Genomic DNA, 15595 nt, shown 5'->3' on the forward strand with positions numbered 1-15595 from the left:
AAAGGGGCTCGCAGGGAGTTGGAGCAGGACCCCAGGAGGGCGAGGATGCCCTCGGGCTCCCGGGGACACTAACAGACACCTGCGCCCCGGGAGAGTGCGCCGAGCTCCCTAAGGGCTGCAGCGCGCACGGCGGGACCCGGAGCAGCTCGGAGGGGCTCGGGCGGAGGAAGAGGCTCCGTGCGGAGGGGGCTGCACGGTTCCAGGAGCAGCTGGGGGGGGCTCGGGTGGCGGCTCCGTGGAGGGGGCTGCACGGCCAGGAGCGCGCATCCAACAGCGCAGGCCCCGGAGCACAGGGCGCCGGGACACAGCCCAGGATCCGGCCTCCCCCGGGACAGGCAGAGGCCGGGAGGGCCCAGGACAGCGAGGACGCTCCTGCCCCGAGCTGAGCAGATCAGCGGCCCCGCCCTGGAGCCTCCAGGCCCTGCAGACGGAGAGCTCCGGAGTTACTGCGGGGGCTGACTCCAGGGCTCCAGAGCTGGCCCGGCCACTGCGATTGTTCCTCCAGGGGCCTCACGGGGTAAACAACCCCCACTGAGCCCTGCACCAGGCAGGGGCACAGCAGCTCCCCCAACTGCTAACACCTGAAAATAAGCACAACAGGCCCCTCCCCCAGAAGAACTGCTAGACGGACAAGTTCCGGAGGAAGTCAAGGGACTTAAAGTATACAGAAACAGAAGATACTCCCCCGTGGTTTTTTTTTTTTTTTTCTTTTTGATTTCTGTTTGCTTCCCCCACCCTTTTTTCCCTTTCATTATTTTTCTTTCTCGTTCTCTTTTTCTTCTCTTTTTTTTCTTCCTTTTTTCTCTTCTCTTTTTCTCTTTTCTTTCCTTCTTTCTCTTTTTCTCCTTTTCCTAATACAACTTGTTTTTGGCCACTCTGCACTGAGCAAAATGACTAGAAGGAAAACCTCACGTCAAAGGAAAGAATCAGAAACAGTCCTCTCTCCCACAGAGTTACAAAATCTGGATTACAATTCAATGTCAGAAAGCCAATTCAGAAGCACTATTATACAGCTACTGGTGGCTCTAGAAAAAAGCATAAAGGACTCAAGAGACTTCATGACTGCAGAATTTAGAGCTAATCAGGCAGAAATTAAAAATCAATTGAATGAGATGCAACCCAAACTAAAAGTCCTAAGGACGAGGGTTAACGAGGTGGAAGAACCAGTGAGTGACATAGAAGACAAGTTGATGGCAAAGACGGAAACTGAGGAAAAAAGAGACAAATAATTAAAAGACCATGAGGGTAGATTAAGGGAAATTAGTGACAGCCTGAGAAAGAAAAACCTACATTTAATTGGGGTTCCCGAGGGCCCCGAAAGAGACAGAGGGCCAGAATATGTATTTAAACAAACCATAGCTGAAAACATTCCTAATCTGGGAAGGGAAACAGGCATTTCAGATCCATGAAATAGAGAGATTCCCCCCCCCCAAATCAAGAAAAACCGTTCAACACCTCGACATTTAATAGTTATTAAGCTTGCAAATTCCAAAGATAAAGATCCTTAAAGCAGCAAGAGACAAAAAATCCCTGACTTTAATGGGGAGGAGTAGGGTAACAGCAGACCTCTCCACAGAGACCTGGCAGGCCAGAAAGGGCTGGCAGGATATATTCAGGGTCCTAAATGAGAAGAACATGCAGCCAAGAATACTTTATCCAGCAAGGCTCCCATTCAAAATGGAAGGAGAGATAAAGAGCTTCCAAGACAGGCAGCAACTGAAAGAATATGTGACTCCAAACCAGCTCTGCAAGAAATTTTAAGGGGGACTCTTAAAATTCTCCTTTAAGAAGAGGTCCAATGGAACAATCCACAAAAACAAGGACTGAATAGATATCATGATGACACTAAACTCTTATCTTTCAATAGTAACTCTGAACGTGAATGGGCTTAATGACCCCATCAAAAGGCGCAGGGTGTCAGACTGGATAAAAAAGCAGGACGCATCTATTTGCTGTCTACAAGAGACTCATTTTAGACAGAAGGACACCTACAGCCTGAAAATAAAAGGTTGGGAGAACCATTTACCATTCAAATGGTCCTTGAAAGAAAGCAGGGGTAGCCATCCTTATATCAGATAAACTAAAATTTACCCCGAAGACTGTAGTGAGAGATGAAGAGGGACACTATATCATATTTAAAGGATTTATCCAACAAGAGGACTCAACAATCATCAATATATATGCCGCGAAAGGGGAGCTGCCAAATATATCAATTAATAACCAAAATTAAGACATACTTAGATAATAATATGCTTATACTTGGTGACCTCAATCTAGCTCTTTCTACACTCGATAGGTCTTCTAAACACATCTCTAAAGAAACAAGAGCTTTAAATGATACACTGGACCAGATGGATTTCACAGATGTCTCCAGAACTATACATCCAAACTCAACTGAATACACATTCTTCTCAAGTGCACACGGAACTTTCTCCAGAATAGACGACATACTGGGTCACCAATCAGGTCTTAACTGATACCAAAAGATTGGGATCGTCCCCTGCATATTCTCAGACCATAATGCCTTGAAATAACTAACTAAATCACAACAAGAAGTTTGGAAGGACCTCAAACACGTGGAGGTTAAGGACCATCTTGCTAAAAGATGAAAGGGTCAACCAGGAAATTAAGGAAGAATTAAAAAGATTCATGGAAACTAATGAGAATGAAGATACAACCGTTCAAAATCTTTGGGATGCAGCAAAAGCAGTCCTAAGGGGGAAATACATCACAACACAAGCATCCATTCAAAAACTGGAAAGAACTCAAATACAAAGGCTAACCTTACACCTAAAAGCTAGAGAAAAAACAGCAAATAGATCCTACACACCCAGCAGAAGAAGACAGTTAATTAAGATTCAAGCAGAACTCAACGAAATCAAGACCAGAAGAACTGTGGAACAGATTAACAAAACCAGGAGTTGGTTCTTTGAAAGAATTAGTAAGATAGATAAACCATTAGCCAGCCTTATTAAAAAGAAGAGAGAGAAGACTCAAATTAATAAAATCATGAATGAGAAAGGAGAGATCACTACCAACACCAAGGAAATACAAACGATTTTAAAAACATATTATGAACAGCTATACACCAATAAATTAGGCAATCTAGAAGAAATGGACGCATTTCTGTAAAGCCACAAACTACCAAAACTGGAACAGGAAGAATAGAAAACCTGAACAGGCCAATAACCAGGGAGGAAATTGAAGCACTTATCAAAAACCTCCCAAGACACAAAAGTCCAGGGCCAGATGGCTTCCCTAGGGAATTCTATCAAATGTTTAAGGAAGAAACTATACCTATTCTACTAAAGATGTTTGGAAAGATAGAAGGAGATGGAGTACTTCCAATCGTTCTATGAGGCCAGTATCACCTTAATTCCAAAACCAGACAAAGACCAAAGACCCCACCAAAAAGGAGAATTACAGACCAATATCCCTGATGAACATGGATGCAAAAATTCTCAACAAGATACTAGCCAATAGGATCCAATAATACATTAAGAAAATCACTCACCATGACCAAGTAGGATTTATTCCCGGGACACAAGGCTGGTTCAACACTTGTAAAACAATCAATGTGATTCATCATATCAGCAAGAGAAAAACCAAGAACCATATGATCCTCTCAATAGATGCAGAGAAAGCATTTGACAAAATACAACATCCATTCCTGATTAAAACTCTTCAGAGTGTAGGAATAGAGGGAACATTCCTCAACATCTTAAAAGCCATCTACAAAAAACCCACAGCAAATATAATTCTCAAAGGGGAAGCACTGGGAGCCTTTCCCCTAAGATCAGGAACAAGACAGGGATGTCCACTCTCACCACTGCTATTCCACATAGTACTGGAAGTCCTAGCCTCAGCAATCAGACAACAAAAAGACATTAAAGGCATTCAAATTGGCAAAGAAGAAGTCAAACTCTCCCTCTTCGCTGATGACATGATACTCTACATAGAAAACCCAAAAGCCTCCACCCCAAGATTGCTAGAACTCATACAGCAATTTGGCAGTGTGGCAGGATACAAAATCAATGACCAGAAGTCAGTGGCATTTCTATACACTAACAATGAGGCTGAAGAAAGAGAAATTAAGGAGTCAACCCCATTTACAATTGTACCCAAAAGCATAAGATACCTAGGAATAAGCCTAACCAAAGAGGTAAAGGATCTATACCCTCAAAACTATAGAACACTTCTGAAAGAAATTGAGGAAGACACAAAGAGATGGAAAAATATTCCATGCTCATGGATTGGCAGAATTAATATTGTGAAAATGTCAATGTTACCCAGGGCAATATACACGTTTAATGCAATCCCTATCAAAATACCATGGACTTTCTGCAGAGAGTTAGAACAAATTATTTTAAGACTTGTGTGGAATCAGAAAAGACCCCGAATAGCCAGGGGAATTTTAAAAAAGAGAACCATATCTGGGGGCATCACAATGCCAGATTTCAGGTTGTACTACAAAGCTGTGGTCATCAAGACAGTGTGGTACTGGCACAAAAACAGACACATAGATCAATGGAACAGAATAGAGAATCCAGAAGTGGACCCTGAACTTTATGGTCAACTAATATTCGATAAAGGAGGAAAGACTATCCACTGGAAAAGACAGTCTCTTCAATAAATGGTTCTGGGAAAATTGGACATCCACATGCATAAGAATGAAACTAGACTACTCTCTTTCACCATACACAAAGATAAACTCAAAATGGATAAAAGATCTAACTGTGAGACAAGATTCCATCAAAATCCTAGAGAACACAGGCAACACCCTTTTTGACCTCGGCCAGAGTAACTTCTTGCAAGACACATCCACGAAGGCAAAAAAAACAAAAGCAAACATGAATTACTGGGACTTCATCAAGATAAGCAGCTTTTGCACAGCAAAGGATACAGTCAACAAAACTAAAAGACAACCTACAGAATGGGAGAAGATATTTGCAAATGATGTATCAGATAAAGGGCTAGTTTCCAAGATCTATAAAGAACTTATTAAACTCAACAGCAAAGAAGAAAAAAATCCAATCATGAAATGCGTAAAAGACATGAACAGAAATCTCACAGAGGAAGACATAGACATGGCCAACAAGCACATGAGAAAATGCTCTGCATTACTTGCCATCAGGGAAATACAAATCAAAACCACAATGAGATACCACCTCACACCAGTGACAATGGGGAATATTAACAAGACAGGAAACCACAAATGTTGGAGAGGATACGGAGAAATGGGAACCCTCTAAAACTGTTGGTGGGAATGTGAACTGGTGCAGCCACTCTGGAAAACTGTGTGGAGGTTCCTCAAAGAGTTAAAAATAGACCTGCCCTACGACCCAGCAATTGCACTGCTGGGGATTTACCCCAAAGCAACAGTAGCAATGAAACGTTGGGACATCTGCACCCCGATGTTTCTAGCAGCAATAGCCAAACTGTGGAAGGAGCCTCGGTGTCCATCGAAAGATGAATGGATAAAAAAGATGTGGTCTATGTACACAATGGAATATTACTCAGCCATTAGAAATGACAAATACCCACCGTTTGCTCCGATGTGGATGGAACTGGAGGGTATTATGCTGAGCGAAGTAAGTCAATCGGAGAAGGACAAACATTATATGGTCTCATTCATTTGGGGAATATAAATAATAGTGAAAGGGAATAGAGGGGAAAGGAGAAGAAATGGGTAGGAAATATCAGAAAGGGAGACAGAACATGGAAGACTCCTAACTCTGGGAAACGAACTAGGGGTGATGGAAGGGGAGGAGGGCAGGGGGTGGGGGTGACTCGGTGGTGGGCACTGAGGGGGGCACTTGATGGGATAAGCACTGTGTTTTATTCTGTATGTTGGTAAATTGGACACCAATAAAAATAAATTTATTATTAAAAAAGAAAACTGCTTAACAATTACAAAAAGAAATCAGCTATAGAATAGGAAGAAAATTTTTTCCTATATCTTATTGACACGAGGAAACAAATAGAAAATGTACATTCCATGTGAATCTTGTTAATATACATGAGTTTATAGCTTTTAGCAGTCTTACATATTAGGAAAAAGAAAAAGTGAATCAATTCAAGAGTCATATGACATGAAATGTGTTTTCATATGTTCTTTTTTCAGGGGTGGTTTACTGATATTAAATACTAAATTAAGTAAAAGTATACAATTTTATTAAACATTTAGACAATATATTCAGTTTTATTAATGATCCTAAGTGCCTGAATGTTTCTAAGGAACTATTATACTGACTTAGGCTTACACATTGACAAAGGATAAATATGTACATCAACAAACCTGAGACTCTTTGGTTGATTTAGCTTAATATTGAACTTTGAAAAGAGTAAACATATTACTACTTAGACATGTCTTATTGCACATATCTTCTGTAACTAACTTCAAATTCAATTTTGAAATACATAGGTTGAATATTAATTTGAGAAACAGAATCTATCCCAGAAATAAGAGGAAATCTATAGCAGCAACCAAAACTAGAAAAAGTGTATTCCAACTTCAAAAATATCAAATTCTCCTGAAATATAAGATATAGGAGACCACATTGATGAAGGATTGATTCAAAACTCCCACCTTGTAAGAGGTATTCTGAAAGAGAGTATCTTTCCACAAATAGGCGGAACACGCTGTCACAGAATTTGGCACATTAAACTTATGAAGGCAGTGAGCTTATTGGGGGAATCTATTAAGCCCATGACCATTGTATAAAATATTCTTGAATCAAGATATCATGAATAAAGGGGATAGGAAACAACTTTCGGAGGTTATTAATATGTTTATCGCAGAGACTGTGGTGATGGTTTAATGGGTGTTTACTTAGCTCCAAGTTGTATATATTAAATATGTACAGACTTTTGTATGTCACACATACCCGAATAAAGTAGTTAAAAAATAAAAGAAAATCCCTAGGATAAATGGGGAGAAGACAATTCTCTGTTGGCTTACAAGAGTTATCAAATTCTGTTTTAAGTCTCTAAAATCATAATGCAAGCTAATTAGATTAAAAGATGTGACATCACTAAACTGATATTGAATATACAGAATACATTACATATAAAGAGAACATATGTATATATATGTTTTTTTTTTTTTTTTTTAGAGAGCCAACTGTAATCTCAAACTCTGTAATAATTTACCATGAACTATATCAAATTTACTAGGAGCAAACTTAAATTGTCATAATTTAAAGATTATTCTCACACAAATGTAAGATTTCAATTAAAATTGATACTGAAGCCTCTACTTGAAAAATACTTAGTAGTTAATTGCTAATATATTTGGAAGCATGTATTTCTTTGTTTTAAAAATTTCTATGCTTTATACTAATTCAGATTGACTCTTTTTCTCAATTGGTTCCACATCTGTGATGTTAATTCAAATAGATGATATTTTACTGGTATGGCATTCTCCATTTTCAATTAAGAATTATATCAGATAAATCAAATTCAAAATAAGCAAAAGTTATAAAATCAAATTTAAAAATATATATTATCACAGTATTTCTTTCTCACATATGACACAGACATTATTATCTTTATTATCATTAGCAATAAAGGCGCCATCATTTCAAATCCTGGCTAATGATTCATATCAACAAGAAGCTCATTAGCTCCCTATATCAAGGTATATGATTATGTAGTATCCTTCTTTGTCTCTTGTTACAGTGTTTGTTTGAAAGTCTATTTTGTCTGTTATAAGGATTGCTACTCCAGCTTTCTTTGCATTTCCATTTGCATGCTAAATGTTTGTACATCCTTTCACATTCAATCTGCATGTGTCTAGGTCTGAAATGAGTTTCTTATAGGCTGCATATAAACAGGTCTTATTTTTTATCCATTCCATCATCCTATGTTTTTTGTTTGGAGTGTTTAGTCCATTACATTCAAGGCAATTATTGATAAATATGTATTTATTGTCATTTGGTTACTTTTTTTTTGGTCACTTTTTATGGCTGTTTTTGTATATCTCTGTTCCTTTATTCTCTTGCTCTCTTCTCTCATGGTTGGCTGACTTTCTTTAGTGAAATACTTGGGTTCCTTTCTCTTTGTTTTCTGCATATCTATTACTGGATTTTTATTTGTTGGTACCATTAAGTATGTATATAACATCTTATGCATATAGGAGTCTATATTAAGTTTATGGTCACTTAAATTTGAACCCATTCTATAAGCACTAAATTTTTACTCTTTTTCACCCTCACACTTTTGGTATATCAGGTAATATTTTACATCCTTTTACTCTGTGAATAAAATTTTGATTTTTATGGATATCATTAATTTTATTATTTTTGTGCTTCCTACTTTTTCTGCTTATGGCATTTCTTTTCCACTCAAAGAGTCCCCTTAACATTTCTTGTAGGGGTGGTTTAGTGATCATGAATTCCTTTAACTTGTTTGTCTGGAGTACTCTTTACCTCTCTATTCTGAATGATAGCTTTGCTGACTAGAGTATTCTTGCTTGTAGTTTTTTGTTTTGTTTTGATTTCTTTCAGAAGTTTGAATATATCGTGCCATGCCCCTCATAGCTGGCCTGTAAAGTTTCTGCTGAAAAAAATCCACTGATAGCTTTATAGGGTTTCCTTTGTACGTAATGGTTTTCTTTCTCTTGCTGCTTTTAAAAAACATTTTTTTTTTTCCATTTTAGTTACTACATGTCTTAGAATGGTTTTGTTGGGGGCTCTCTGTACCTTCTGGATCTGGTTTTCTGTTTCCTTCCTGAGATTCAGGAAGTTTTCAGCTTTTGTTCTTCAAATAAATTTTCTACTCCCTTTTCTCCTTTCTTTGGAATCCCTATAATGTAAATGCTACTACACTTGATGGTGTTACTGAGTTCCCTAAGCCTATTTTCATTTTTTGTTACTATATTTTTCTCTCTCCAGTTCAGCTTGTTTTTGGATTACTATGTCCTTCAGGTTGTTGATCCATTCCTCTGCTTCCTCTAGTCTATTTATTCCATCTAGTGTATTTTTATTTTATTTTCAGTTGTTGAGTTCTTCCTTTCTGATTGGTTATTTTTTTATGTTTTCTTACTCTTTGTTGAGGGACTCATTGAGGTCCTCTACTCTTAAGCCCAGTGAGTATCTTTATGATCATTACTTGAAATGATCATATTTTTATGATTTGGGACATACTCTTCTCCTTATTTTGTCTAACTCTCTGTGTCTATTTTTGTGTGTTAACTAGGTCAGCTCCATCTTCTGTCCCCTGTTCATGAGAACCTGGTGCTTCAGGACTGTCTTCTGCATGCACCTTACTGTTGTGGCTGAGTCACATTTGCCTTCAGTCTAGTTGCCTGCAATGGTTCTCTTTGCTTTTTGTGTGCTTGTATATATGTATATATGATATGGTAGGAGACTGCAGGGACAGGGTGTGCATTGCCGGCAAGGTCCCCACTGGTCTGCTACAGGAGGGGGCTTGTAGCCACCCAGGAAAACTCTTGTCCAGGCCAGGATGGAAGGGGTGTGCCAGGTTCTCCTGAACAAGAGGGTGGGTGCTAGTAGAGAGTGTTCATGTTGCATTGGTTCTTGTAGTTTGTCCGTAGTGGGGACAAACAGGCAGAGGACAGAAATGGCGTCCATCAGATCAACTCTTTTGTTCTTAGAGAAGTTGCCCAAAGATCCCTGCCCCTATAGCACATGCTCTGAGAATAGTAAAAAAATATATTTCTCTGTATATCCCAGGAGTTTTTCAAACTGCTGCTTCTATGCTGTATCTCAGTGGAGCGGTTTGTTATATTGTCTCCTTAAGGTCAGGGACTCCGTTTTCTACTGCACTCTCAGCTCTCCCAGAGCCAATCAGCTGATTTTTAAAGTTGCAGGTGTTAAGATCCATTGATAGTAAGAATTCATGAAGTTAGGGGCCTTTGGTTTTTCAAATCCAAATGTTATAGGGTTTCATTTTTCCAAGACAGGCCTCCCATGCCTGGGAGCCTGGTGTGAGGATCTGTTCCCCTCCTCTCTCCATACCCACTATATCCCTCCTTCCCACAGACTATCCCATGGGTCCCTTTGATTCCTGACCATGTCTCTGCCCTTCCTACTCTCTTCAGTGTGGCCTATTCTCAATATTTAGCTGTGGAGAGTCTGTTCTACCAGTCTTCATGTCTGGATTATTTATACTGGATTATTATTTTCTGGATTATTTATACTGAAGTGGGTGTTATCTAGGATAAGGTGAGCCCAAGATACTCCTACTCCACCATCATCCCCAGAAATAAATGTAATAATTTTTTTGTAATGCTTTACATCTTAAATACCAGCCCTTCCCTAAACTTAAAAAAAGCTATATATCCAACTTGTTATTCAATAGTTCCAAATAGAGCCCCAATACTTAACATATCTAAAACTGAAGACCTGATTATACTCTTGAACCTAATGTATCCCAAGACCTGCCCTTCTCAAAAAATGGCATCAACCTCATACTACTTCTCAGTATAAACACCTTTGAATCATTTCTTTTGCATCTCATTCTCTCATAATCCAAACACAATACTTTGAATTAAAAAAAAAACCCTAAATCCAACTGTTGTCAATATCTATTTCACCATCTCCTTAGTATTAGACCCCCATCAACTTTGATCTGAAGTACTGTAATTTCCTTCTTCTTGCTCTTCAGTTATCCGTGCCATGGCAGTCAAAATAAATGCATATTTAAAAAAAACTTCTGAAATAAAATATTTGGAATTAAATACCTAAGACATATACAGTTTACCTGGAAAAACTTACTTAGAGTGGTCATTATTAGGACATATTCTAGTAAAAATATTAAACTTTAATGGTAAATTGAAAAAGTACTATAGGCTTCCAGACAATAAGGTCAATTCACATATATAGTAAAGACAATTAAATTGACACCAGATTTTGAAAACAAAACTTTACTATAGAAAAATGAATCAACATATTTAAGATACTCAAGGAATAGAAAATATGCATCAAGAATTTTGCTTCCCACCAGCAAGGAATATGCCCAAGTGTTCCTTTTTCTTCACATACTCACCAACACCCGTTGTTTTTGTGGTTTTGATTTTGGCCGTTCTGACAGATGTGAGGTGATATCTCATTGTAGTTTTGATTGTACTTCCCTGATGGTAAGTGATGACGAACATCTTTTCATGTGCCTGTTGGCCATCTGTGTATCTTTGGAGAAATGTCTGTTCATGTCTTCTGCCCATTTTTTTAATTGAATTATTTGGTTTTTGGGTGTTGAGTTGTATAAGTTTTTTATATATTTCAGATACTAACCCTTTATCAGATATGTCATTAGTATATATTTTCTCTCATTTCATAGGTTGCCTTTTAGTTTTGTTGATTGTTCCAAAGAGAATCTTGAAAACGCTATGGCACAGTAGAAAACAATTTGGGCTTTGAAATCAAACAATGCTAGGTTTATTATTATTATTTTTTTAAATTTATTTTTTATTGGTGTTCAATTTACTAACATACAGAATAACCCCCAGTGCCCGTCACCCATTCACTCCCACCCCCCGCCCTCCTCCCCTTCTACCACCCCTAGTTCGTTTCCCAGAGTTAGCAGTCTTTACGTTCTGTCTCCCTTTCTGATATTTCCCACACATTTCTTCTCCCTTCCCTTATATTCCCTTTCACTATTATTTATATTCCCCAAATGAATGAGAACATATAATGTTTGTCCTTCTCTGACTGACTTACTTCACTCAGCATAATACCCTCCAGTTCCATCCACGTTGAAGCAAATGGTGGGTATTTGTCATTTCTAATAGCTGAGTAATATTCCATTGTATACATAAACCACATCTTCTTTATCCATTCATCTTTCGTTGGACACCGAGGCTCCTTCCACAGTTTGGCTATCGTGGCCATTGCTGCTATAAACATCGGGGTGCAGGTGTCCGGGCGTTTCATTGCATTTGTATCTTTGGGGTAAATCCCCAACAGTGCAATTGCTGGGTCGTAGGGCAGGTATATTTTTAACTGTTTGAGGAACCTCCACACAGTTTTCCAGAGTGGCTGCACCAGTTCACATTCCCACCAACAGTGTAAGAGGTTTCCCTTTTCTCTGCATCCTCTCCAACATTTGTGGTTTCCTGCCTTGTTAATTTTCCCCATTCTCACTGGTGTGAGGTGGTATCTCATTGTGGTTTTGATTTGTATTTCCCTGATGTACCCGTAAAACAGTCAATGTGATTCATCATATCAGCAAGAGAAAAACCAAGAACAATGCTAGGTTTAAATCGTGGTTTTGTAACTTAAGAAATGTATAACTCTGAGCAAATTATTTGACCTCATTTCCTCAAAGGGGAATTACAATACTTTTTTGATGGTATTATAAGAATTAGATGTATTTTTTGCTATCACTGGCACTAAATGGTAGTAATGATGATGGTAATGATAGTGCTGCTGCTGGTGCTGGTGCTGGTGGTCATCAATATGCAATGGTGATGATGGTGATGATGATGATGATTAGGCATGCAGCTGGAACGTTCCTGATCTGGAATGAGGAAGAGGAGGAAGCAAAATTTAAAAGTTAGGAAATAGAGGAAAAACTGCATGGCAGTAGAAAAAAGTAGTCCATGTAGGGAATAGTCAGGCCACTCTGATGGCTGACATGAAAAGACTAAACTAGGATTTAAAAAGAGAGAAGGGGGAGGGGAGGAGCAAGATGGCGGAAGAGCAGGGTCCCCAAATCACCTGTCTCTACCAAATTACCTAGAAAACCTTCCAATCATCCTGAAAATCTATGAATTCGGCCTGAGAATTAAAGAGAGAACAGCTGGAATGCAACAGTGAGAAGAGTTCGCGCTTCTATCAAGGCAGGAAGACGGGGAAAAAGAAGTAAAGAAACAAAGGCCTCCAAGGGGGAGGGGCCCCGCGAGGAGCTGGGCTGAGGCCGGGGCGAGTGTCCCCAGGACAGGAGAGCCCCGTCCCGGAGGAGCAGGAGCTGCACCAACCTTCCCGGGCGGAAAGGGGCTCGCAGGGAGTTGGAGCAGGACCCCAGGAGGCGGGGATGCCCTCGGGTTCCCTGGGACAGTAACAGAGCAACTGCGCGCCCAGGAGAGTGCGCCGAGCTCCCTAAGGGCTGCAGCGCGCACGGGGGACCCGGAGCAGCTCGGAGGGCTCGGGCGGAGGAAGAGGCTCCGTGCGTAGGGGGCTGCGCGGTTCCAGGAGCAGCTCTGGGGGGCTCGGGCGGCGGCTCCGCGGAGGGGGTTGCGCGGCCCAGGAGCACGAATCCACCAGCGCAGGCTCCGGAGCACAGGGCGCCGGGACACAGCCCAGGATCCCGCCTCCCCCGGGACAGGCAGAGGCCGGGAGGGCCCAGGACAGCAAGGACGCTCCTGCCCCGAGCTGAGCAGATCAGCGGCCCCGCCCCGGAGCCTCCAGGCCCTGCAGCCGGAGTTCCTGCCGGAGCTGAATCCAGGTTTCCAGAGCTGCCCCGCCACTGGGGCTGTTCCTCCTGCGGCCTCACGGGGTAAACACCCCCCACTGAGCCCTGCACCAGGCTGGGGCACAGCAGCCCCCCCAACTGCTAACACCTGAAAACCAGCACAACAGGCCTCTCCCCCAGAACACCAGCTAGACTGACAACTTCCAGGAGAAGCCAAGGGACTTAAAGTACACAGAATCAGAAGATACTCTCCGGTGGTTCTTTTTTTTTGTTTGTTTTGTTTTGTTTTGTTTTGTTTTGTTTTGTTTGTTTTGCTTTTTGATTTGTTTCCTTCCCCCACCGCCTTTTTTTTTCTCCTTTCTTTTTCTTCTTATTTTTTTTCTTCCCTTTTTTTTCTCTTTCTCTTTTCTTTCCTTCTTTCTCTCCTCTCTTTTTCTCTTTTTCCCAATACAACTTGCTTTTGGCCACTCTGCACTGAGCAAAATGACTAGAAGGAAAACCTCACCTCAAAAGAAAGAATCAGAAACAGTCCTCTCTCCCACAGAGTTACAAAATCTGGATTACAATTCAATGTCAGAAAGCCAATTCAGAAGCACTATTATACAGCTACTGGTGGCTATAGAAAAAAGCATAAAGGACTCAAGAGACTTCATGACTGCAGAATTTAGAGCTAATCAGGCAGAAATTAAAAATCAATTGAATGAGATGCAATCTAAACTAGAAGCCCTATCGACGAGGGTTAACGAGGTGGAAGAACGAGTGAGTGACATAGAAGACAAGTTGATTGCAAAGAGGGAAACTGAGGAAAAAAGAGACAAACAATTAAAAGACCATGAGGATAGATTAAGGGAAATAAACGACAGCCTGAGAAAGAAAAACCTACGTTTAATTGGGGTTCCCGAGGGCGCCGAAAGGGACAGAGGGCCAGAATATGTATTTGAACAAATTCTAGCTGAAAACTTTCCTAATCTGGGAAGTGAAACTGGCATTCAGATCCAGGAAATAGAGAGATCCCCCCCTAAAATCAATAAAAACCGTTCAACACCTCGACACTTAATAGTGAAGCTTGCAAATTCCAAAGATAAAGAGAAGATCCTTAAAGCAGCAAGAGACAAGAAATCCCTGACTTTTATGGGGAGGAGTATTAGGGTAACAGCAGACCTCTCCACAGAGACCTGGCAGGCCAGAAGGGGCTGGCAGGATATATTCAGGGTCCTAAATGAGAAGAACATGCAACCAAGAATACTTTATCCAGCAAGGCTCTCATTCAAAATGGAAGGAGAGATAAAGAGCTTCCAAGACAGGCAGCAACTGAAAGAATATGTGACTCCAAACCAGCTCTGCAAGAAATTTTAAGGGGGACTCTTAAAATTTCCCTTTAAGAAGAAGTTCAGTGGAGCAATCCACAAAAACAAGGACTGAATAGATATCATGATGACACTAAACTCATATCTCTCAATAGTAACTCTGAATGTGAACAGGCTTAATGACCCCATCAAAAGGCGCAGGGTGTCAGACTGGATAAAAAAGCAGGGCCCATCTATTTGCTGTCTACAAGAGACTCATTTTAGACAGAAGGACACCTACAGCCTGAAAATAAAAGGTTGGAGAACCATTTACCATTCGAATGGTCCTCAAAAGAAAGCAGGGGTAGCCATCCTTATAACAGATAAAATAAAATTTACCCCAAAGACTGTAGTGAGAGATGAAGAGGGACACTATATCATACTTAAAGGATCTATCCAACAAGAGGACTTAACAATCCTCAATATATATGCCCCGAATGTGGGAGCTGCCAAATATATCAATCAATTATTAACCAAAGTGAAGAAATATCTAGATAATCATACACTTATACTTGGTGACTTCAATCTAGCTCTTTCTATACTCGATAGGTCTTCTAAGCACAACATCTCCAAAGAAACAAAGCTTTAAATGATACACTGGACCAGATGGATTTCACAGATATCTACAGAACTTTACATCCAAACTCAACTGAATACACATTCTTCTCAAGTGCACACGGAACTTTCTTCAGAACAGACCACATACTGGGTCACCAATCAGGTCTTAACTGATACCAAAAGATTGGGATCGTCCCCTGCATATTCTCAGACCATAATGCCTTGAAATTAGAACTAAATCACAACAGAAGTTTGGAAGGACCTCAAACACATGGAGTTTAAGGACCATCCTGCTAAAAGATGAAAGGGTCAACCAG

General features: G+C 40.3%; 1 protein-coding gene across 11 annotated transcripts in view; it reads right to left on the reverse strand.

Moving 5' to 3' along the window:
* The window catches only part of LOC144316026 (uncharacterized), a 524958-nt gene that overhangs the window by 367013 nt on the left and 142350 nt on the right, over nt 1-15595 (reverse strand). The window contains exon 3 of one of the 11 annotated variants that reach the window (XR_013381837.1): nt 11645-12480. The exons of the other annotated variants lie outside the window; for them this stretch is intronic. The gene's annotated coding sequence lies outside the window, so the exon portion shown is untranslated. Of the gene's footprint in view, nt 1-11644; nt 12481-15595 lie in introns of those variants that run through there. 11 annotated transcript variants of the gene reach the window in all.

The sequence above is a fragment of the Canis aureus genome, chromosome 1, assembly GCF_053574225.1.
Source record: "Canis aureus isolate CA01 chromosome 1, VMU_Caureus_v.1.0, whole genome shotgun sequence".
NCBI classification, from domain to species: domain Eukaryota; kingdom Metazoa; phylum Chordata; class Mammalia; order Carnivora; family Canidae; genus Canis; species Canis aureus.